Source organism: Leptodactylus fuscus, chromosome 7 (genome assembly GCF_031893055.1).
Source record: "Leptodactylus fuscus isolate aLepFus1 chromosome 7, aLepFus1.hap2, whole genome shotgun sequence".
Lineage (NCBI taxonomy): Eukaryota > Metazoa > Chordata > Amphibia > Anura > Leptodactylidae > Leptodactylus > Leptodactylus fuscus.
Genome location: NC_134271.1, coordinates 3,725,298 through 3,750,913, shown reverse-complemented (window position 1 = coordinate 3,750,913; position 25,616 = coordinate 3,725,298).

The following is a 25,616-nucleotide window of genomic DNA, read 5'->3' as shown; positions in this document are numbered from 1 at the left end:
TCCCCAGATACTCTGTATACTGTATAATACCATTCCCCATTATTGTGCCTCGGCTCCTATATGAGGGGTAAAAACGACTGACGACCTCCTTCCTTTTCTGTATACAAAGATATAGTTCTAAATCTCATATAACAAAATAATGTTATAAAATCGGAATAATAAACGTAATGTCAGACAGAAGACTGCAATGTACAACTCATTGTCTCCCATCCATAGTAAACTCTCTGTAAGTGATGACATCAAGAGCAATTTCTCTGTTCATAAGCTTCATTACACTCTCATTTACTATTACAGGGTTTTTTTCAGCCTCCACTGAATATTGCAGAAATAGATTTCAGAAATTTACATTTTCTCATCTTATTATGAAGTCCTGGAATGGGTTCGGTTATCAGCTCGGTATTAGACGTGATTATCATTCTTGTACAGATAGGAGTTCTCATTTCAGGAGACGTCTAGAATCATCTCCTCAACATTCAGCTCCAAACTTATTTTGTTTCCAAGCTCATTAAATTTCCTGAGAGATTTTATCAAGGATCACAGATGATGGGGGTGGAGGTCCTGCAAAAATCATGGAGAAAATTGTAAACTTAAAGTGCACCTCCGATTATAGAAGAGCCTTCACAGAGATACAAAAGAATAAAAGGAATTGTGTAATATATTGTATCAAAGAAATAAGTTAGAATTGTAGAATCCCTCAGGATTGGATACTGTCACTGGATATGTTTGAGGGGATATCGTCACTCCTTAGGGAGAGACCACCATGTAGGTGTGAGGAGTCTTATTGCGCTCCACTGTGAGGGATCATGGGAAGAATATGCAAATCTGTCTTCCATTATGTAAATAGGAAGACAGTGCCTCAGTCATGCTGCCCACAAGGGGGAGCTCCCTTTAATCTGTCTTCCTATTTACATCATGGAAGAAAGATTTGCATATTCCTCCCATGATCCCTCACAGTGGAGCGCAAATGGCTTAATAAGACTCCACACACCTACATGGTGGTCTCTCCTTAAGGAGTGACGATATCCCCTTAACCCTGTCTAGAAGCCTCTCACCTCCGCCAAGTCAGTCTTCTCTGCGCCGGGCTGAAGAGATCCAAATAGATCGAAACAGCTGTCCTCGGCTGAGAGACTGACTTGGTAAAATCTCACATCACTGCAGCAAAGGCCTCTGGGAAGGTCGGGCAAGATGTCAAAGAGAGCGCCCTCTAGTGGGCAGCATGACTGAGGCACTGTCTTCCTATTTACATCATGGAAGACAGTTCTAGATATGTTAGAACAAATAAGATTCATCTTGAATTTCCCTTAAGTTGCAGATTTGAACTGAACCTTGAAATTTGGGGGGTTTGTCACCAATGGACCATTATTTTAATTTGGGCCCAGGGAGGTGAGGAAATGTAATGAAACAGTTATACTCACCTCTCCTGGGCGCGCTCACTGTATCTGGTCTTCTCTTGGGGACTTTCTTGGTCCTCTGTTGGGCGCCTAGCTATTAGGTCTAACCAGATCCACCATCTATAGGTCACTCGCAGAGGATCACTACCCATAGATTTCCCGCTGTGGTCCCGGCTTGCTTCCATTTTCCTATATCTTATGGTGGTAATTGATAAATCTGCATAACTAGAAGATTACCGAGACCCAAAGAATCTTTCCCTTTTATAATAATGAGCCCGTTCCCATCTCGCCGCACATAAAACACTTGGGCTACTTCTATTATTTAGGGTTATTTCACTGTTGTTGCTTTTCTTAAGTGCATTATGCAGAAATCTTCAGCAACAATGGGGAAGAACAAAAGGCCGTTCATCTGAATTATCCCCGCTGTCATTCTCCTTTTTGTTTTTTCCATTTGTTTGTAATAATCTCTGAAGTTAATTGGAATAGACAGCGGAAAAAAAATAATAATTCACACTTAATTATTTTCATTACGCCGAATATTTTTAAAGCTACAATTAAAAAAATAAAAAATGAAAAAAATCTGAATTATCTGCATTGCAAATGAATGGCTGTGAGTCAGTGCGGCCGCCGTTTACTTGGTGTATTTTATTTCATATCAGCATCCGCCAGGCACAGTTGCAGAATATTCCTTAGATAGATGCCTTGTTGCAGTATCTACTATTCGCTCGCATTCACACGCACCATCACAACATTGAGCGCGGAACTTCACAGGACTCACTTATTGAATCACCATCACAATCTTTACAGACAGAACAGGAAGTCAGTGTGAGACAGCCTCAACCAATAGACAGGACAGGAAGTCAGTGTGAGACAGTCTCAACCAATAGACAGAACAGGAAGTCAGTGTGAGACAGCCTCAACCAATAGAAAGAACAGGAAGTCAGTGTGAGACAACATCAACCAATAGACAGAGCAGGAAGTCAGTGTGAGACAACATCAACCAATAGAAAGAACAGGAAGTCAGTGTGAGACAGCTTCAACCAATAGACAGAACAGGAAGTCAGTGTGAGACAACATCAACCAATAGAAAGAACAGGAAGTCAGTGTGAGACAGTCTCAACCAATAGACAGAGCAGGAAGTCAGTGTGAGACAACATCAACCAATAGAAAGAACAGGAAGTCAGTGTGAGACAGCTTCAACCAATAGACAGAGCAGGAAGTCAGTGTGAGACAACATCAACCAATAGAAAGAACAGGAAGTCAGTGTGAGACAGCTTCAACCAATAGACAGAACAGGAAGTCAGTGTGAGACAGTCTCAACCAATAGACAGAACAGGAAGTCAGTGTGAGACAGCTTCAACCAATAGACAGAGCAGGAAGTCAGTGTGAGACAACATCAACCAATAGAAAGAACAGGAAGTCAGTGTGAGACAGCTTCAACCAATAGACAGAGCAGGAAGTCAGTGTGAGACAGCTTCAACCAATAGACAGAGCAGGAAGTCAGTGTGAGACAACATCAACCAATAGAAAGAACAGGAAGTCAGTGTGAGACAGCTTCAACCAATAGACAGAGCAGGAAGTCAGTGTGAGACAGCTTCAACCAATAGACAGAGCAGGAAGTCAGTGTGAGACAACATCAACCAATAGAAAGAACAGGAAGTCAGTGTGAGACAGCTTCAACCAATAGACAGAACAGGAAGTCAGTGTGAGACAGCTTCAACCAATAGACAGGACAGGAAGTCAGTGTGAGACAGCCTCAACCAATAGACAGAACAGGAAGTCAGTGTGAGACAGCTTCAACCAATAGACAGAGCAGGAAGTCAGTGTGAGACAGTCTCAACCAATAGACAGAACAGGAAGTCAGTGTGAGACAGCCTCAACCAATAGACAGAACAGGACGTCAGTGTGAGACAACATCAACCAATAGAAAGAACAGGAAGTCAGTGTGAGACAACATCAACCAATAGACAGGACAGGAAGTCAGTGTGAGACAACATCAACCAATAGACAGAACAGGAAATCAGTGTGAGACAACATCAACCAATAGACAGGACAGGAAGTCAGTGTGAGACAGCCTCAACCAATAGACAGGACAGGAAGTCAGTGTGAGACAACATCAACCAATAGAAAGAACAGGAAGTCAGTGTGAGACAGCTTCAACCAATAGACAGAACAGGAAGTCAGTGTGAGACATCATCAACCAATAGAAAGAACAGGAAGTCAGTGTGAGACAGTCTCAACCAATAGACAGAGCAGGAAGTCAGTGTGAGACAACATCAACCAATAGAAAGAACAGGAAGTCAGTGTGAGACAGCTTCAACCAATAGACAGAGCAGGAAGTCAGTGTGAGACAACATCAACCAATAGAAAGAACAGGAAGTCAGTGTGAGACAGCTTCAACCAATAGACAGAACAGGAAGTCAGTGTGAGACAGTCTCAACCAATAGACAGAACAGGAAGTCAGTGTGAGACAGCTTCAACCAATAGACAGAGCAGGAAGTCAGTGTGAGACAACATCAACCAATAGAAAGAACAGGAAGTCAGTGTGAGACAGCTTCAACCAATAGACAGAGCAGGAAGTCAGTGTGAGACAACATCAACCAATAGAAAGAACAGGAAGTCAGTGTGAGACAGCTTCAACCAATAGACAGAGCAGGAAGTCAGTGTGAGACAGCTTCAACCAATAGACAGAGCAGGAAGTCAGTGTGAGACAACATCAACCAATAGAAAGAACAGGAAGTCAGTGTGAGACAGCTTCAACCAATAGACAGAACAGGAAGTCAGTGTGAGACAGTCTCAACCAATAGACAGAACAGGAAGTCAGTGTGAGACAGCCTCAACCAATAGACAGAACAGGACGTCAGTGTGAGACAACATCAACCAATAGAAAGAACAGGAAGTCAGTGTGAGACAACATCAACCAATAGACAGGACAGGAAGTCAGTGTGAGACAACATCAACCAATAGACAGAACAGGAAATCAGTGTGAGACAACATCAACCAATAGACAGGACAGGAAGTCAGTGTGAGACAGCCTCAACCAATAGACAGGACAGGAAGTCAGTGTGAGACAGTCTCAACCAATAGACAGGACAGGAAGTCAGTGTGAGACAGTCTCAACCAATAGACAGAACAGGAAGTCAGTGTGAGACAGCCTCAACCAATGGTCTTGTGATTGGAACAGTTGATTGTTCCATGTGCCGATCATATGATCCCTCACCATCTTACCAACCCCTTTATCTATATGACTTGTGGTCCCAAAAGTTCCCATTTACTCTTTTAAGATAGTTTATGTTCTACTCATGAGAACCACTAACACTCATTCACGAGTTAATAGAACTGATATGAACTTTAATTCGTAGACACATCAGACCCAATAAATGAGTGAATCGTATTTTTATTTCTAAACTTGTGCATAAGGTAGAATTTGTTCCGATCGTGTTTTTTGACGCCTTTGACCTGACTGATCCCAATAATACACAAGAAAATATAATTGCTTGACAGTTTCCAACCTCGGAAGTGCTTTGCTGTGACGGCTTCTCTGCGGCAGGCTTCTTAAAGCAAGTTATTGTTATTTTGGCAAAATACAATTTTGTGATAACAAATTGACCTCTAAAATTACTTAATGACCCGGTTGCCAACGAAAATAACCCTTGTGACTTCACTATTAACTACCAGGCTATAAAAGAGCAATGGCACTCTGTAATTTACTTATCCTCACGATATAAGAATGACATGATTGTGGTTTTCTCCCTGTACTTAGTCATTTAATTGTATCAACCCGTCTGTCAGCAGATTCTATAAGCAGCTACAATTCTACGGGAAATTTATGGTACGTTCAAGGTTAAAGAAATCCAAGGACCGTGCGGGTCACATAGCAAGACTTTCATTGAAGAGCAATTCCATTATGATCATATCCATGTCCATGACAGGTCTGTCCCTTCGAGGTTACATATTGTGTATTATGTCTTTGAGATTTACCCCATGGCAATTTGGTTAATGGTCAGTTCGTCTTGTCTCCCAAGATGAATCACCTATATGCAGGAGAATAAAAGATCTAAGGCACTAATAGGGATCGGGTTCCAGTTTCCACAGTTCTTATGCCTTGTATACACGTTTTCTGGAAAGGGGGTTTGGTGAGATTGGTAATTTCCAGGGTGACCTGACTGTCCATCAGATGTTCCTCCCAGCAGAGTCCTTGACAATTCTATATAATATTGGTCCATTATCTATAGGTTTGGATGTTCCATGGATCCAGGGATATTATGGACGGTGCTCATTAGCATTACAGAGGTAGAAGAATAACATTTGAGGATCTCACTAACTCTCAGGATATTTCCTTCCTTACTACTTAGTGATGCCTTTTGTGCTTAAAACCTTGAATCTGTATGAATACAACGTATCCTATGAGATGCCGAATTCTCCATTCCCATACCATAAGACATAAAGGAGGGCTTTGACTTCCCAATCTAATTACATTTCGACTTTCATCCTCTTTTTAAAGGTTTCCCCAAGGAAGACTCATCCACCATTTCCCTAACAGGGAATTTCACATCCACATGAATGTTTCACTTATCAGTCAAGTCTGATGCTGATATTCTTCAATGAAATAATTTATCTGCCCCGTCTTTTATTCTCATTCAGTTGTTGGGGGTCGTATTCGCAGTGATTAGTTGTTCTCAGCATCTGATACACAGGAAGCAGATGGATCGGTTCTCCATGTGATGGTGAGACCAGGTGACTGCAGGTACCTGGAATAGAGGCTAAGCTGCAATGACTCAGCTCAGCCACTACACAGAGAACAGCGCTGTCCGCTTCCTGCCACATTCTCTGTATATTAGTGGCTGAGAATAGAACTTCCCGTCCCTGACTTTCCATCATGCTAGGCACATGCATTTGCTAATGATAAGCACAACATTCTTGTTTTTAGCCTTTTTAAGCTCAGATATAGTATGCTGGCTCTATCTGTAGCCACAACTATCCTGTGTGTCCCAGAAATGCAGACTGGAAATACACCGGCCACATTGTACGTTATACTGGCATTACTACCACTACTGCCCATGGCATCACTCATATGGTGACTATGAGACAATGCAGCCTAGCTAACGTTGCAGCATTGTCCCACCCCATGTGATGCTATACTCAGTAGTGTCAGTGCAATGTACTATATGTATAGGACACACAGGATAGTTGTGTCTCCATACAGAGCCGAAATAGTGTAGTTTGCTTTCTATGGAGAACCAAAACAGGGTTAATATTAGAGGCAATTCTAACTTTGAAAGCGAAGCCATGCCTTGACTTCCTCTACTAGAGACGGACTACATGTGCCAGCAGGCAGAACACAGAACATTAGAGAGAATGGAGGTTGGAACGTGTGTTATTTTGTGTTAATATTTCCTATATTTAAGACAATTCACCATTAAACCCCATGGGGGTACGGACTGATGTAACCCTGCCCTTGTACAGTGACTATATGTCGCCACACATGGGGGGGGTCAATCATATCAATCATACTTACCCTGAAAGGAGTCACAGAGTGAATGAGACACCCCTGGCAGCTGCTTATCTCCGACAGCAAAGGGTTAAATATGTTTGTGCAGAAGTTGTGCAGCATTGCAGAGCCAGAGTTTGGGTTATAAAGAAGTTGCCGTCATATAGATGTTGGTTTATGACTATGCAGATTTTTTTCTTCGCTGTTACAATGTATGGAGAATAAGTTATTCTGGACTGTGATGACCCAGGTGTGTCCTCAGCATGTTGTGTCAGTATCTCATGGTGTTTCAGGTCAAAGATACAATCCATAGGAAACAAGAGACGTATAAGTGAAAGTTATTAGAGATGAGCGAACACTAAAATGTTCGAGGTTCGAAATTCGATTCGAACAGCCGCTCAATGTTCGTGTGTTCGAACGGGTTTCGAACCCCATTATAGTCTATGGGGAACAGATACTCGTTAAGGGGGAAACCCAAATCCGTGTCTGGAGGGTCACCAAGTCCACTATGACACCCCAGGAAATGATGCCAACACCTCTGGAATGACACTGGGACAGCAGGGGAAGCATGTCTGGGGGCATCTAACACACCAAAGACCCTCTATTACCCCAACATCACAGCCTAACAACTACACACTTTACACACTCAATACCACCTCTCTGACAGTAGGAAAACACCTTGAAACATGTGTATTTGGCACTTGCAGTGAGGAGAGCTTGTCACCAGCAGTGAATTTGGCCCTTGTAGTAAGTTGAGGTTGGCACCAACATTTGTTTTGAAAATCAGGGTGGATTGAGCCTCTAACCAGCAGAGTTTGGGCAAATTCATGGTGGAGGGAGCCTCTAAAAACCCCAGTTTGGACCAATTCATGGTGGAGGGAGACTCTAAAAACCCCAGTTTGGACCAATTCATGGTGGAGGGAGCCTCTAAAAACCCCAGTTTGGACCAATTCATGGTGGAGGGAGCCTCTAACCAGCCCAGTTTGGGCAAATTCATGGTGGAGGGAGCCTCTAACCAGCCCAGTTTGGACCAATTAATGGTGGAGGGAGCCTCTAACCAGCCCAGTTTGGACCAATTAATGGTGGAGGGAGCCTCTAACCACCCCAGTTTGGACCAATTCATGGTGGAGGGAGCCTCTAACCAGCCCAGTTTGGACCAATTCATGGTGGAGGGAGCCTCTAAAAAACCCAGTTTGGACCAATTCATGGTGGAGGGAGCCTCTAAACAGCCCAGTTTGGGCAAATTCATGGTGGAGGGAGCCTCTAAAAACCCCAGTTTGGACCAATTCATGGTGGAGGGAGACTCTAAAAACCCCAGTTTGGACCAATTCATGGTGGAGGGAGCCTCTAAAAACCCCAGTTTGGACCAATTCATGGTGGAGGGAGCCTCTAACCAGCCCAGTTTGGGAAAATTCATGGTGGAGGGAGCCTCTAACCAGCCCAGTTTGGACCAATTAATGGTGGAGGGAGCCTCTAACCAGCCCAGTTTGGACCAATTAATGGTGGAGGGAGCCTCTAACCACCCCAGTTTGGACCAATTCATGGTGGAGGGAGCCTCTAAACAGCCCAGTTTGGGCAAATTCATGGTGGAGGGAGCCTCTAAAAAACCCAGTTTGGACCAATTCATGGTGGAGGGAGCCTCTAACCAGCCCAGTTTGGACCAATTAATGGTGGAGGGAGCCTCTAACCAGCCCAGTTTGGACCAATTAATGGTGGAGGGAGCCTCTAACCACCCCAGTTTGGACCAATTCATGGTGGAGGGAGCCTCTAACCAGCCCAGTTTGGACCAATTCATGGTGGAGGGAGCCTCTAAAAAACCCAGTTTGGACCAATTCATGGTGGAGGGAGCCTCTAAACAGCCCAGTTTGGGCAAATTCATGGTGGAGGGAGCCTCTAAAAACCCCAGTTTGGACCAATTCATGGTGGAGGGAGACTCTAAAAACCCCAGTTTGGACCAATTCATGGTGGAGGGAGCCTCTAAAAACCCCAGTTTGGACCAATTCATGGTGGAGGGAGCCTCTAACCAGCCCAGTTTGGGCAAATTCATGGTGGAGGGAGCCTCTAACCAGCCCAGTTTGGACCAATTAATGGTGGAGGGAGCCTCTAACCAGCCCAGTTTGGACCAATTAATGGTGGAGGGAGCCTCTAACCACCCCAGTTTGGACCAATTCATGGTGGAGGGAGCCTCTAAACAGCCAAGTTTGGACCAATTCATGGTGGAGGGAGCCTCTAAAAACCCCAGTTTGGACCAATTCATGGTGGAGGGAGCCTCTAACCAGCCCAGTTTGGACCAATTAATGGTGGAGGGAGCCTCTAACCAGCCCAGTTTGGACCAATTAATGGTGGAGGGAGCCTCTAACCACCCCAGTTTGGACCAATTCATGGTGGAGGGAGCCTCTAAACAGCCAAGTTTGGACCAATTCATGGTGAAGGGAGCCTCTAAAAACCCGTTTGGACCAATTCATGGTGGAGGGAGCCTCTAACCAGCCCAGTTTGGGCAAATTCATGGTGGAGGGAGCCTCTAAACAGCCCAGTTTGGGCAAATTCATGGTGGAGGGAGCCTCTAACCAGCCCAGTTTGGACCAATTAATGGTGGAGGGAGCCTCTAACCAGCCCAGTTTGGACCAATTAATGGTGGAGGGAGCCTCTAACCACCCCAGTTTGGACCAATTCATGGTGGAGGGAGCCTCTAAACAGCCAAGTTTGGACCAATTCATGGTGGAGGGAGCCTCTAAAAACCCCAGTTTGGACCAATTCATGGTGGAGGGAGCCTCTAACCAGCCCAGTTTGGACCAATTAATGGTGGAGGGAGCCTCTAAACAGCCAAGTTTTGGGAAATTCATGGTGGAGGGAGCCTCTAACCAGCCCAGTTTGGACCAATTCATGGTGGAGGGAGCCTCTAAACAGCCCAGTTTGGGCAAATTCATGGTGGAGGGAGCCTCTAAAAAACCCAGTTTGGACCAATTCATGGTGGAGGGAGCCTCTAACCAGCCCAGTTTGGACCAATTAATGGTGGAGGGAGCCTCTAACCAGCCCAGTTTGGACCAATTAATGGTGGAGGGAGCCTCTAACGACCCCAGTTTGGACCAATTCATGGTGGAGGGAGCCTCTAAACAGCCAAGTTTGGACCAATTCATGGTGGAGGGAGCCTCTAAAAACCCCAGTTTGGACCAATTCATGGTGGAGGGAGCCTCTAACCAGCCCAGTTTGGGCAAATTCATGGTGGAGGGAGCCTCTAAACAGCCCAGTTTGGGCAAATTCATGGTGGAGGGAGCCTCTAAAAAACCCAGTTTGGACCAATTCATGGTGGAGGGAGCCTCTAAACAGCCAAGTTTGGACCAATTCATGGTGAAGGGAGCCTCTAAAAACCCGTTTGGACCAATTCATGGTGGAGGGAGCCTCTAACCAGCCCAGTTTGGGCAAATTCATGGTGGAGGGAGCCTCTAAACAGCCCAGTTTGGGCAAATTCATGGTGGAGGGAGCCTCTAACCAGCCCAGTTTGGACCAATTAATGGTGGAGGGAGCCTCTAACCAGCCCAGTTTGGACCAATTAATGGTGGAGGGAGCCTCTAACCACCCCAGTTTGGACCAATTCATGGTGGAGGGAGCCTCTAAACAGCCAAGTTTGGACCAATTCATGGTGGAGGGAGCCTCTAAAAACCCCAGTTTGGACCAATTCATGGTGGAGGGAGCCTCTAACCAGCCCAGTTTGGACCAATTAATGGTGGAGGGAGCCTCTAAACAGCCAAGTTTTGGGAAATTCATGGTGGAGGGAGCCTCTAACCAGCCCAGTTTGGACCAATTCATGGTGGAGGGAGCCTCTAAACAGCCCAGTTTGGGCAAATTCATGGTGGAGGGAGCCTCTAAAAAACCCAGTTTGGACCAATTCATGGTGGAGGGAGCCTCTAACCAGCCCAGTTTGGACCAATTAATGGTGGAGGGAGCCTCTAACCAGCCCAGTTTGGACCAATTAATGGTGGAGGGAGCCTCTAACCACCCCAGTTTGGACCAATTCATGGTGGAGGGAGCCTCTAAACAGCCAAGTTTGGACCAATTCATGGTGGAGGGAGCCTCTAAAAACCCCAGTTTGGACCAATTCATGGTGGAGGGAGCCTCTAACCAGCCCAGTTTGGGCAAATTCATGGTGGAGGGAGCCTCTAAACAGCCCAGTTTGGGCAAATTCATGGTGGAGGGAGCTTCTAAAAAACCCAGTTTGGACCAATTCATGGTGGAGGGAGCCTCTAACCAGCCCAGTTTGGACCAATTAATGGTGGAGGGAGCCTCTAAACAGCCAAGTTTGGACCAATTCATGGTGGAGGGAGCCTCTAAAAACCCCAGTTTGGACCAATTCATGGTGGAGGGAGCCTCTAACCAGCCCAGTTTGGGCAAATTCATGGTGGAGGGAGCCTCTAAACAGCCCAGTTTGGGCAAATTCATGGTGGAGGGAGCCTCTAACCAGCCCAGTTTGGACCAATTAATGGTGGAGGGAGCCTCTAACCAGCCCAGTTTGGACCAATTAATGGTGGAGGGAGCCTCTAAACAGCCAAGTTTGGACCAATTCATGGTGGAGGGAGCCTCTAAAAACCCCAGTTTGGACCAATTCATGGTGGAGGGAGCCTCTAACCAGCCCAGTTTGGGCAAATTCATGGTGGAGGGAGCCTCTAAACAGCCCAGTTTGGGCAAATTCATGGTGGAGGGAGCCTCTAAAAAACCCAGTTTGGACCAATTCATGGTGGAGGGAGCCTCTAAACAGCCAAGTTTGGACCAATTCATGGTGAAGGGAGCCTCTAAAAACCCGTTTGGACCAATTCATGGTGGAGGGAGCCTCTAACCAGCCCAGTTTGGGCAAATTCATGGTGGAGGGAGCCTCTAAACAGCCCAGTTTGGGCAAATTCATGGTGGAGGGAGCCTCTAACCAGCCCAGTTTGGACCAATTAATGGTGGAGGGAGCCTCTAACCAGCCCAGTTTGGACCAATTCATGGTGGAGGGAGCCTCTAACCAGCCCAGTTTGGACCAATTCATGGTGGAGGGAGCCTCTAAAAAACCCAGTTTGGACCAATTCATGGTGGAGGGAGCCTCTAAACAGCCCAGTTTGGGCAAATTCATGGTGGAGGGAGCCTCTAAACAGCCCAGTTTGGGCAAATTCATGGTGGAGGGAGCCTCTAACCAGCCCAGTTTGGACCAATTAATGGTGGAGGGAGCCTCTAACCAGCCCAGTTTGGACCAATTCATGGTGGAGGGAGCCTCTAAACAGCCCAGTTTGGGCAAATTCATGGTGGAAGGAGCCTCTAACCAGCAGAGTTGTGGGAAAGCAGGGTGGAGGGAGCCTCTAACCAGCAGAGTTGGTGGAAATCAGGGTGGAGGGAGCCTCTAACCAGCAGAGTTGGGGGAAATCATGTTGGAGGGAGCCTAGTATTAGCAGAATTGTGCAACGCTTATGGTGGATGAGTATGAGGATGCGGAGGAATTGGAGAGGTTGAGTACAGACATGAAGTTTCATGTTGGGGTGCTTTACACAGGTGGGCACAAAAATGAAGGCTCTATCCAGTGGTGGTTCATTTTTATCAAAGTGAGCCGGTCGGCACTCTCAGCTGACAGACGGGTGCGCTTGTCAGTGATGATGCCACCGGCTGCACTGAACACCCTCTCAGATAGGACGCTGGCGGCAGGACAGGACAGCACCTCCAAGGCATATAGGGCAAGTTCAAGCCACAGGTCCAACTTCGACACCCAATACGTGTAGGGCGCAGAGGGGTCGGAGAGGACAGGGCTGTGGTCGGAAAGGTATTCCCGCAACATGCGCCTATACTTCTCACGCCTGGTGACACTAGGACCCTCCGTGGCGGCACTTTGGCGAGGGGGTGCCATCAAGGTGTCCCAGACCTTAGACAGTGTGCCCCTCGTTTGTGTGGACCGGTGAGAACTTGGTTGCCTACTGGAGGAACTGCCCTCCCTGCCGCCAACGTCACATGCTGGAAACATCTCCATCATATTCTGCACCAATTGCCTGTGGCAAGCATTGATGCGATTGGCCCTCCCCTCTACCGGAATAAAAGACGAGATGTTGTTTTTATACCGGGGGTCAAGGATAGCAAAGATCCAGTACTGGTTGTCCTCCATGATTTTGACAATACGCTTGTCGGTTGTAAAGCACCCCAACATGAACTCAGCCATGTCTGCCACAGTGTTAGTTGGCATGACTCCTCTGGCCCCACCGGAAAGTTCAATCTCCATTTCCTCCTCATCCTCCATGTCTACCCATCCGCGCTGCAACAATGGGACGATTCGAAGTTGCCCGGAAGCCTCCTGTATCACCATCACATCATCGGACAACTCTTCTTCCTCCTCCTCCTCCTCCTCCTCCTCCATTAAACGCAGTGAAGCGGACAGATGTGTGGACCTACTCTCCAGCTGTGACGGATCGGATGCTATCCCTAACTCCTCTGTGTGATCTGAGTTATCCCTGATGTCAATCAGGGATTCTCTCAGAACACACAAGAGCGGGATTGTAAGGCTCACCATCGCATCCTCAGAGCTCACCCTCCTTGTGGACTCCTCAAAGACCCGTAGGATGTCACAAAGGTCTCTCATCCATGGCCACTCATGGATGTGAAACTGAGGCAGCTGACTTTGTGGCACCCTAGGGTTTTGTAGCTGGTATTCCATCAAAGGTCTCTGCTGCTCAACCACTCTATTCAACATCTGAAACGTTGAGTTCCAGCGTGTGGGGACGTCGCACAAAAGCCGGTGTTGTGGCACATGCAGGCGTTGCTGGAGAGATTTTAAGCTAGCAGCGGCTACTGTCGACTTGCGAAAGTGGGCGCACATGCGCCGCACTTTCACCAGTAGCTCTGGAACATTGGGGTAGCTCTTTAGGAAACGTTGCACCACTAGGTTGAAGACGTGGGCCAGGCATGGAACATGTTGGAGTCCGGCAAGCTCCAGAGCTGCTACCAGGTTCCGGCCGTTATCACAAACGACCATGCCTGGGCCCAGGTGCAGCGGCTCAAACCATATTGCCGTCTCATCGAGGAGGGCATCCCTCACCTCGGAGGCAGTGTGCTGTCTGTCCCCCAAGCTGATCAGCTTCAGCACAGCCTGCTGACGTCTACCAACGCCAGTGCTGCAACGTTTCCAACTCGTAGCTGGGGTCAATCTAACAGCGGAGGAGGAGGCGGTGGCGGAGGAGGAGGCGGTGGCGGAGGAGGAGGCGGTAGAGGAGGAGGAGGAGGGGGGTGTTCTTCTCGTGTCCCTGCCAGGAATGTTAGGCGGGGAGACGAGGTACACCGGGCCAGTTTGGGAAGCAGTCCCAGCCTCAACTACATTCACCCAGTGTGCCGTCAGTGAAATGTAGCGTCCCTGTCCGCATGCACTTGTCCACGCGTCGGTGGTCAAGTGGACCTTTGTGCAAAGCGCGGAACTAAGGGCCCGCCTGATGTTGAGTGACACGTGCTGGTGCAAGGCGGGGACGGCACACCGGGAGAAGTAGTGACGGCTAGGGACGGCATAGCGAGGTGCCGCAGTTGCCATCAGGTCCAGGAAGGCGGGAGTTTCAACAAGCCGGAACGCCAACATCTCCTGGGCCAGCAGTTTAGCGATGTTGGCGTTCAAGGCTTGCGCGTGTGGGTGGTTAGCAGTGTATTTCTGCCGCCGCTCCAATGTCTGAGAGATGGTGGGTTGTTGTAAAGAAACGCCTGATGGTGCCTTTGATGGTGCAGGAGAAGGAGATAAGACAGGACCAGGGGAGGATGAGGTAGAAGTCAACAAAGTGGCGGAGGCAGATGAAGTGGTGTCCTGGCTCGTCCTCTGGAGTGCATCGCCAGCACAGTCAGCAGTGGCAGTGGCAGAGGCAGAGGCAGTGGCAGAGGCAGTGGCAGTGGCGTGAACGGCAGGCGGCCTTTGTCCTGCCGTTGCTGCCTGCCACTGATTCCAGTGCTTGGATTCCAAATGACGGCGCATTGAAGTGGTGGACAGGTTGCTCTTCTCAGAGCCCCTAATCAATTTCGAGAGGCAAATTGTGCAGACAACACTATATCTGTCCTCGGCGCATTCCTTGAAAAAACTCCACACCTTCGAGAAACGTGCCCTCGAGGTGGGAGTTTTTCGGGGCTGGGTACGAACTGGAACATCTTGGGAGATTCTGGGTGTGGCCTGGCTTCGCCTAAGCTGCTGACCTCTGCCTCTGCCTCTAGCTACCCTTTTTGGTGCTGCACCTGCCTCAACATCCACACTACTTTCCCCGCTTGACATCCCCCCTGTCCAGGTCGGGTCAGTGTCCTCATCATCCACCACTTCCTCTTCCAACTCCTGTCTCATCTCCTCCTCCCGCACAATGCGCCGGTCAACTGGATGCCCTGACGGCAACTGCGTCACATCATCGTCGATGAGGGTGGGTTGCTGGTCATCCACCACCAAATCGAACGGAGATGGAGGAGACTCTAGTGTTTGAGCATCTGGACACAGATGCTCCTCTGTTAGGTTCGTGGAATCGTGACGTGGAGAGGCAGGTTGAGGGACAATGAAAGGAGCGGAGAACAGCTCTGGGGAGCAGGGACAGTTTGGGTTATTGTTCTGTAAAGCTTCGGAATTTTGGGAGGAAGGAAGACAAGACTGTTGGGTAATAGGAGGAGAGGAGGCAGAGTCTGACTGGCTGCTGGACAATGTGCTGTAAGCGTTCTCTGACAGCCATTGCAAGACCTGTTCCTGGTTCTCGGGCCTACTAAGGTTTGTACCCTGCAGTTTAGTTAATGTGGCAAGCAACCCTGGCACTGTGGAGTGGCGCAATGCTTGCTGCCCCACAGGAGTAGGCACGGGACGCCCTGTGGCTTCACTGCTACCTTGCTCCCCAGAACCATTCCCCCGACCTCGCCCACGGCCTCGTCCACGTCCCTTTCCGGGAGCCTTGCGCATTTTGAATTCCTAGTTAGAAATTGGCACTGTATACCAGTAGTAAAAATTGTGGGTGCACGTAACCCCAATATATTCTTTGAATTCCCAGTCAGACACTGGCACTATATGGCAGTAGCAAGAAATGAGGGTATTTGTATTCCCAATATACTCTTTGAATTCCCAGTCAGACAATGGCACTGTATACCAGTAGTAAAAATTGTGGGTGCACGTAACCCCAATATATTCTTTGAATTACCAGTCAGAAACTGGCACTATATGGCAGTAGCAAGAAATGAGGGTATTTATAACCCCAATATATTCTTTGAATTCCCAGTCAGACAATGGCACTGTATACCAGTAGTAAAAATTGTGGGTGCACGTAACCCCAATATATTCTTTGAATTCCCAGTCAGAAACTGGCACTATATGGCAGTAGCAAGAAATGAGGGTATTTATAACCCCAATATATTCTTTGAATTCCCAGTCAGACAATGGCACTGTATACCAGTAGTAAAAATTGTGGGTGCACGTAACCCCAATATATTCTTTGAATTCCCAGTCAGACACTGGCACTATATGGCAGTAGCAAGAAATGAGGGTATTTGTATTCCCAATATACTCTTTGAATTCCCAGTCAGACAATGGCACTGTATACCAGTAGTAAAAATTGTGGGTGCACGTAACCCCAATATATTCTTTGAATTACCAGTCAGAAACTGGCACTATATGGCAGTAGCAAGAAATGAGGGTATTTATAACCCCAATATATTCTTTGAATTCCCAGTCAGACAATGGCACTGTATACCAGTAGTAAAAATTGTGGGTGCACGTAACCCCAATATATTCTTTGAATTCCCAGTCAGAAACTGGCACTATATGGCAGTAGCAAGAAATGAGGGTATTTATAACCCCAATATATTCTTTGAATTCCCAGTCAGACAATGGCACTGTATACCAGTAGTAAAAATTGTGGGTGCACGTAACCCCAATATATTCTTTGAATTCCCAGTCAGAAACTGGCACTATATGGCAGTAGCAAGAAATGAGGGTATTTGTATTCCCAATATACTCTTTGAATTCCCAGTCAGACAATGGCACTGTATACCAGTAGTAAAAATTGTGGGTGCACGTAACCCCAATATATTCTTTGAATTACCAGTCAGAAACTGGCACTATATGGCAGTAGCAAGAAATGAGGGTATTTATAACCCCAATATATTCTTTGAATTCCCAGTCAGACAATGGCACTGTATACCAGTAGTAAAAATTGTGGGTGCACGTAACCCCAATATATTCTTTGAATTCCCAGTCAGACACTGGCACTATATGGCAGTAGCAAGAAATGAGGGTATTTGTATTCCCAATATACTCTTTGAATTCCCAGTCAGACAATGGCACTGTATACCAGTAGTAAAAATTGTGGGTGCACGTAACCCCAATATATTCTTTGAATTACCAGTCAGAAACTGGCACTATATGGCAGTAGCAAGAAATGAGGGTATTTATAACCCCAATATATTCTTTGAATTCCCAGTCAGACAATGGCACTGTATACCAGTAGTAAAAATTGTGGGTGCACGTAACCCCAATATATTCTTTGAATTCCCAGTCAGAAACTGGCACTATATGGCAGTAGCAAGAAATGAGGGTATTTGTATTCCCAATATACTCTTTGAATTCCCAGTCAGACAATGGCACTGTATACCAGTAGTAAAAATTGTGGGTGCACGTAACCCCAATATATTCTTTGAATTCCCAGTCAGACACTGGCACTATATGGCAGTAGCAAGAAATGAGGGTATTTGTATTCCCAATATATTCTTTGAATTCCCAGTCAGACAATGGCACTGTATACCAGTAGTAAAAATTGTGGGTGTATATAGCCCCAATTCTATTGCTAGGGGACTTGCAGGGTATTTCTGGGGTGAAGGTGGGGGGGCACACCGTTGGAACGGGTATCGGGGTATATATCGGGTATACGGGAATACACTGACAGTGTATTCCATTCAGGATCCTGGGAAAGCTGGGTTGCGGCGATTGAGCCCGTCAGTGCCACGTTACACTGACAAGCTTCTCCCTGGAATTTAGCTCTTACAAGAGCTGTTGGTTGTCTTCTCCTTCCTATCCTAGCCTGTCCCTGCCTACCCAGAATCTAAGCCCTAGCTAGCTGGACGGAAACCTCCGTCCTCGGTGAATTGCAAGCTCAGAATGACGCGAACCTGGGCGGCGCTGTTCTTTTAAATTAGAGGTCACATGTTTTCGGCAGCCAATGGGTTTTGCCTACTTTTTTCAACGTCACCGGTGTCGTAGTTCCTGTCCCACCTACCCTGCGCTGTTATTGGAGCAAAAAAGGCGCCAGGGAAGGTGGGAGGGGAATCGAGTAATGGCGCACTTTACCACGCGGTGTTCGATTCGATTCGAACATGCCGAACAGCCTAATATCCGATCGAACATGAGTTCGATAGAACACTGTTCGCTCATCTCTAAAAGTTATTTTGTATCCACTCTTGGAAAAGAAGTTTTGCAAAAATTTTGAAGTTACCGTGAGGACTGTGAACGTGGACTGAAGACCATTCCATGAGTCCAACGTTCAAGACACTGAAGATGTAAAGTGTTGTCCACAAGAGCGAACAAGATGTAACCAACATAGAGATGAGGACGGGGATGGCTTCCAGGTCCTGTATGGACATTAAAGGAGTCTTCCAACAATGGATGATAAGTGTCTGATCTTACTGACTTACCATCACAGTTGTCTTTGGCCTTTTCATTAACATCACAGGCCCTGAGGTTTACTGAGACCTGGGATTGAGCTCATGAGGTCACCCAGGAGAGAAGAAGCAGAAAGAGGACAGAAGAGGGAGCACAGACGAGGCGAGGAACGATGAGTATCAGATGAGTCTCTGCTTATTATACTCTCTGAAGAGACAATAGAATTTGATGGTGATTTGTGGGTGGTGAATTCAAAAAAATTTCAGGTTCGGCCAAACCCAACATTTTTGGAAAATTCATAATGGACCAGGCTCATTGCAAACTGGTTCACTGACCTCTAGTCCAACTAATCTGGTGGATCCAACACATTGAAACATTGTAACTGATAAAAATAAAGGACTGATGGTGAGCGCCAGGGGCTTCCTTCTATGATAAAATCTTGTTATATGGCACACAAGGAGCTTTTGGGCCCCCAGGGCTTAGGTGGACCTGCCCTCTCCCCATACCCTATACCGTAGTTATGGCCCTATTTGCACTGAATACAATGACTATTGTATCAGGAAGATTTACATATTCTTCTATTGTGATATGACAGACGTTCCTGCTTCTTAAATAAGTACTTGGTCACATTTGTAGATTGTTATAGTGTAGGGTTCCCCTTTAAACCTTCAATCTGTAGCTTTTGGAGACCAAATCCATGAAATGCTGAGTTCATAGAAGTTATTTGCTCCAGTAATAAAGTATTGCTAAAATAGCAGAGTAACATAATAAAAGGAATACGAGAGCTTATTAAAAATAACTTTCTCCCGTGCAGAAGTACAAAGTGATGCTCATCTGTAATGGGCTCAGTAAAATCTATTACCGGAAATATCTGGAATCGCTTACAGAAGTAAATCTCGCTCAACAAAAAGTAGAATCAATATACGACAATGTACAAGGACCGGGCTGGCGAATAAACAGGGGAAGGAGAAGAAAAATCTGTCCCAGACTTTAGGTTGTATCCAAATACTGAGTGACCTGATGTTAATAAGTGAGGTCGGGGCGGGGGGTGCACTGGTTTACAGTCCCTGCATTTGATAGAACCCCAACCGCACGCTGGGGGAAAAGTCTCGCTGTGGTCTCCAAAAACATTGCAGTCAATTATATCTACAGAAACGCCGGCGGTTTCCCTATAGGTAGAATGGAAGCAGTGAAATGCACTGTGGGAAAAACCGTGATACATTGTTATCATATTAATGGCCGCCATACTGGATTGCTATGTCAACTACAATTTGATTATGTAACCCCTTCTAGGGTTCTAGGGGTGTAAACAGTATGTACAATTCCCTTGTTCTGTACTGTATGTCGTGTAGTTGTAACACTATGTTACAGAATCTGACACTATGTAACACAATGTAACACAATCTAATTCTATGTAACACAATGTAACACTATGTAACACAATCTGACACTATGTAACACAATCTAGCACTATGTAATACAATCTAACACTATGTAACACTATGTAACACAATCTGACACTATGTAACACAATGTAACACTATGTAACACAATGTAACACTATGTAACACAATCTAACACTATGTAACACAATCTAACACTATGTAACACTATGTAACCATGTAACACAATGTAATACTATGTAACACAATCTGACACTATGTAACACAATGTAACACTATGTAACACTATGTAACACTATGTAACACAATCTGACACTATGTAACACAATGTAACACTATGTAACACAATCTAACACTATGTAACACAATCTAACACTATGTAACACGATCTAACACTATAATACAATCTAACACTATGTAACACAATCTAACACTATGTAATACACTATAAAAAATTGAAAAAAACACCTGACTCAGCTCATTCGCCGAATAAACTTGGATCCAACGCATTTCCTCCAGATTTCTGGATTTCCTCCTTCATTAGTGGAGGAATATACAAACCTCTCCGGCGTGCGGCCCATCAGCTTTCCCTCCAGCACCGTCTACTTTCCACAATTGTATCACATCCTAAATGTTACATCATTGAATTCTGCGTCAGTTTATGAATCCCAAGTCGTTGTAATCTCTTATCGTATCTCATGTTTCTATTTCATGGAGTTTCTTAGAATTCTTCACATCCGTTTCTATCTTAACAATCTCCATCAGACCATTTATCGCGGATATTTTTGGCTGCATTGTGCAGTTTCCATGATTTTCCACCATTCCCTTTCCTACGCTGGGCTCTACAAGCCAATGACCTCATTAGTTCGGGAACACTCCATAGAAGTGGATAAATACCCGGCGTGTCATAGAATGGAGCTAATGATGGTTCTCTATAGAACGCAACAATGTTTCCTATGTGTCTAATGAAGGATTGCTTGTTTATGGTCCCCGGTCGTAATGAGCGATTCAGCGGCCGAGATCCACATTGGGCTTCGCCTTCATTTATCAGTGACATCATTATTTAGAATCCAGTCTTGACTGTTCTGAAATGTGTTTTTGTGTTCAGAGAGGACGCGGTGAGTCTGAACATCAAAATAACACACCCACATAGAAATCTCTACATGTAATCTGAATGCTGAGACCCTCACTAGTCCTGAGAATGGGGGGCGTTTTACCCCCATTGTGAATTCAGCCAATGTGATGGGTCTTGCCTTAACAGGAAGTAAAAATGTTTCCGCTGCTGCCCAAAGGCGCTCAGAGGCTACTTTTGGGTAGTGTACCTCTTGGAAAGAGATCATTGGTTGCAGGATATGCCGTTACAATACAGTCAAAGACATTTTGCCGAGTTGAGAGACTTTGAAAGGCGGCGTCATTGGACTAAGAGAAGATGGAGGGTTGTTTTGACAAATTGCCAACACCTCGATGTATCCTCAATGTAGATTGAAAGCCCTATACAGGACAACATCTGTGAAGTTCCGCATTGGGGGTTTTTTCTTCGCCTTCTACCTGGGGCTTTGACCTTAAAGGGATCCTATCAGTCAGACACAATTTTTTGTAGGTACCACGTCAGAATAGCCTTAAGAAAGGCTATTCGTCTCCTACCTTTCATCGTCTTCTCCGCGCCGCCATTCGCCTACAATCCCAGTTTTTCTCAGTATGTAAATTAGCTCTCTCACAGCACTGGGGGTGTCTCCAATGCTGTGAGAGAACTCTCTCCAGTGCCACGAGAAAATGGCCGCTTACAATACTGTGCAAGCAGCCATTTTCTCGCGGCCTGTGGGCATGCACAGTCTGCTCTGCCCAAGGCCTGAGGCCTTAGAAGTTACAAGCAGGGGCGTAACTACTTTGGTAGCAGCAGTAGCAGCTGCCACAGGGCCCGGGCCATTAGGGGGCCCGGTGACAGCCGCTACCGCTGCGGGGTTTTTTCAATAGGCAGTTACGGTCCCTATTCACTTGCCGGTCCTGGCTGGGCCGGGATCGGCAAGTGACACCGCGGGCCCCACAAAGGCTATCATTATACTCGGGGGTCTTTGCAGACCCCCGAGTATAATGACCGGCGGATCGGGAGAGGTAATAAACATAAAAAACTGTTACTTACCTCTCCGCGATCCTGCCAGGCCTCTGTCCTACTGTTGTCTGACGTCTCTGACGTCACATGAACCCGGCATGCTTCCCGGGTCATGTGACGTCCGACGTCATTAACGAAGGACGCGAGCACTGGTCAGCACAGGAGCCGGGGAACAGGTAAGAAGCAACAGTGTTTTTTTTTTTTTAATGTTTTTATTCCCCGGGTCTCCGATTATTATACTCTGGGGTCTGAAAAGACCCCAGAGTATAATAATTGTTTATGGGTGTCCACAGAGGGACGCTATTGGGGTTAATACTGTGTGCAGGGGCCACTATTGGGGTTAATACTGTGTGCAGGGGCCACTATTGGGGTTAATAGTGTGTGCAGGGGACACTATTGGGGTTAATACTGTGTGCAGGGGTCACTATTGGGGTTAATACTGTGTGCAGGGGCCACTATTGGGGTTAATAGTGTGTGCAGGGGACACTATTGGGGTTAATACTGTGTGCAGGGGTCACTATTGGGGTTAATACTGTGTGCAGGGGACACTATTGGGGTTAATAGTGTGTGCAGAGCCACTATTGGGGTTAATACTGTGTGCAGGGGCCACTATTGGGGTTAATACTGTGTGCAGGGGTCACTATTGAGGTTAATACTGTGTGCAGGGGACACTATTGGGGTTAATAGTGTGTGCAGAGCCACTATTGGGGTTAATACTGTGTGCAGGGGCCACTATTGGGGTTAATACTGTGTGCAGGTGCCACTATTGGGGTTAATAGTGTGTGCAGGGGACACTATTGGGGTTAATACTGTGTGCAGGGGACACTATTGGGGTTAATAGTGTGTGCAGGGGCCACTATTGGGGTTAATAGTGTGTGCAGGGGACACTATTGGGGTTAATACTGTGTGCAGGGGACACTATTGGGGTTAATACTGTGTGCAGGGGCCACTATTGGGGTTAATACTGTGTGCAGGGGACACTATTGGGGTTAATAGTGTGTGCAGGGGACACTATTGGGGTTAATAGTGTGTGCAGGGGACACTATTGGGGTTAATACTGTGTGCAGGGGCAAGTAAGGGACATAATAGAGTGCGGAGGAGGGGGTCTTCGGCATCAGTTGGGATGGGGGGGGCCCCATGTCAAAAGTTCGCCACGGGGCCCCACCATTCCTAGTTACGCCACTGGTTACAAGCCACCGCCGGAAGAAGAGGCTGAAGATGACACTGCTGAAGAAGAGGAGGCCGTGCTGGAGAGAGTTTTCTTGCAGAACTGGGGACGCTCCCAGTGCTGTCTGATTGCTGGGGCCCGCCCCTAGTGCTGCAAGAGAGCTAAATTACATACCGAGAAAAAACAGGATTGTAGGCAAACGGCGGCGCGGTGAAGTCAACGAAAGGTAGGAGAAGAATAGCCTTTCTTAAGGCTATTTTGACGTGGTACCTACAAAAAATTGTGTCTGACTGATAGGATCCCTTTAATATCTCATGGAAGTTACCTGCCTTGCACCAAGGACAACATCTACAAGGCGTTTGTATGTTCTCCATGTCTTTATTCCAGGTACTACAGTCCAAAAACCTACAGATGTCCAGTTGTATTCCCATCAACGTTGCAAAGAATGGAGACAATAGATACAATGTATGTGTCATGTGAAAAGTGTATTTTCTTAAGAATGTCCCGGAAAGTGGCAAAATTCTATTTGCAGGTTTTGCTTAGTAAGGATAAGGAAACTTTCAGAAGCAGTAGCAATGTCTTGAAGGCAGAGTCGTCTTACCCTAAAAGGTGTCAGCGCTCACAATATTTCGCGAGCTCCTTTGATTTACCGTGATCAAAAAGAATGATTAAATATGAAGACGCCGCCTCATTAGTCCCAACCTGTGGTCAGACGCCTCCGACACAGCCAGGCTCCAAACAAAGTTTACAATCCCCGGGAAATCTGCGACGGAGCCGAATCTGCGCAACTTCTTCTTGTTGGTTTTATCTGCTGGAGATTCTTCCTCTGCCAATTGGAGTTGAACTATTTCACGCTGCGATAGATTTTCTTCTAATACAAACTATTAGAGGAAGGAATTTGTGTATTATTAGATCTAAAAAAAAATGCTCACAATTTACAGCAAAAACAGAATCCGGAAAAAAAAATCAATAGCTTATTAGCTTGAGGGTTAGCGAGCTTAAGAGAAATCTATGTGGACAAACATGTGCCAGGGAAAAACAGACAGAGAATTAACTCATAGACAACGACAGAAGAAGTCAAAGTCCTATTTAAAGGGAAGGTGGGGATCGGTACTTAAAGGAGATGTTAGAGTATTAGAAAGACTCGACTGCAGCACCACACTTGCCCCCAGGTTACAGGTGGTATTGCAGCTTGGCCCCATTAAATGGCATGAAAAATATTCTCATCTATTAGGACGGAGGATAACATTTTGGTCAGTGGGGTCTAAATGCTGAGGATGGGGGATGGTTTACCCGATGTGATGGCAGGACAGCAATATACTCCTATATGTGCTTCCTTCACAATAATAATAGCATAGTACGTACAGTCCTATGAAAAAGTTTGGGCACCCCTATTAATCTTAATCATTTTTAGTTCTAAATATTTTGGTGTTTATAACAGCCATTTCAGTTTGATATATCTAATAACTGATGGACACAGTAATATTTCAGGATTGAAATGAGGTTTATTGTACTAACAGAAAATGCGCAATATGCATTAAACCAAAATTTGACCGGTGCAAAAGTATGGGCACCTCAACAGAAAAGTGACATTAATATTTAGTAGATCCTCCTTTTGCAAAGATAACAGCCTCTAGTCGCTTCCTGTAGCTTTTAATCAGTTCCTGGATCCTGGATAAAGGTATTTTGGACAAACAATTCAAGTTCAGTTAAGTTAGATGGTCGCCGAGCATGGACAGCCCGCTTCCAATCATCCCACAGATGTTCAATGATATTCAGGTCTGGGGACTGGGATGGCCATTCCAGAACATTGTAATTGTTCCTCTGCATGAATGCCTGAGGATTTGGAGCGGTGTTTTGGATCATTGTCTTGCTGAAATATCCATCCCCGGCGTAACTTCAACTTCGTCACTGATTCTTGAACATTATTCTCAAGAATCTGCTGATACTGAGTGGAATCCATGCGACTCTCAACTTTACCAAGATTCCCGATGCCGGCATTGGCCACACAGCCCCAAAGCATGATGGAACCTCCACCAAATTTTACAGTGGGTAGCATGTGTTTTTCTTGGAATGCTGTTTCTTTTTGGACGCCATGCATAACGCCTTTTTTTATAACCAAACAACTCAATTTTTGTTTCCAAAATGAAGCTGCCTTGTCCAAATGTGCTTTTTCATACCTCAGGCAACTCTATTTGTGGCGTACGTGCAGAAACGGCTTCTTTCTCATCACTCTCCCATACAGCTTCTATTTGTGCAAAGTGCGCTGTATTGCTGACCGATGCACAGTGACACCATCTGCAGCAAGATGATGCTGCAGCTCTTTGGAGGTGTCTGTGGATTGTCCTTGACTCTTCTCACCATTCTTCTTCTCTGCCTTTCTGATATTTTTCTTGGCCTGCCACTTCTGGGCTTAACAAGAACTGTCCCTGTGCTCTTCCATTTCCTTACTAT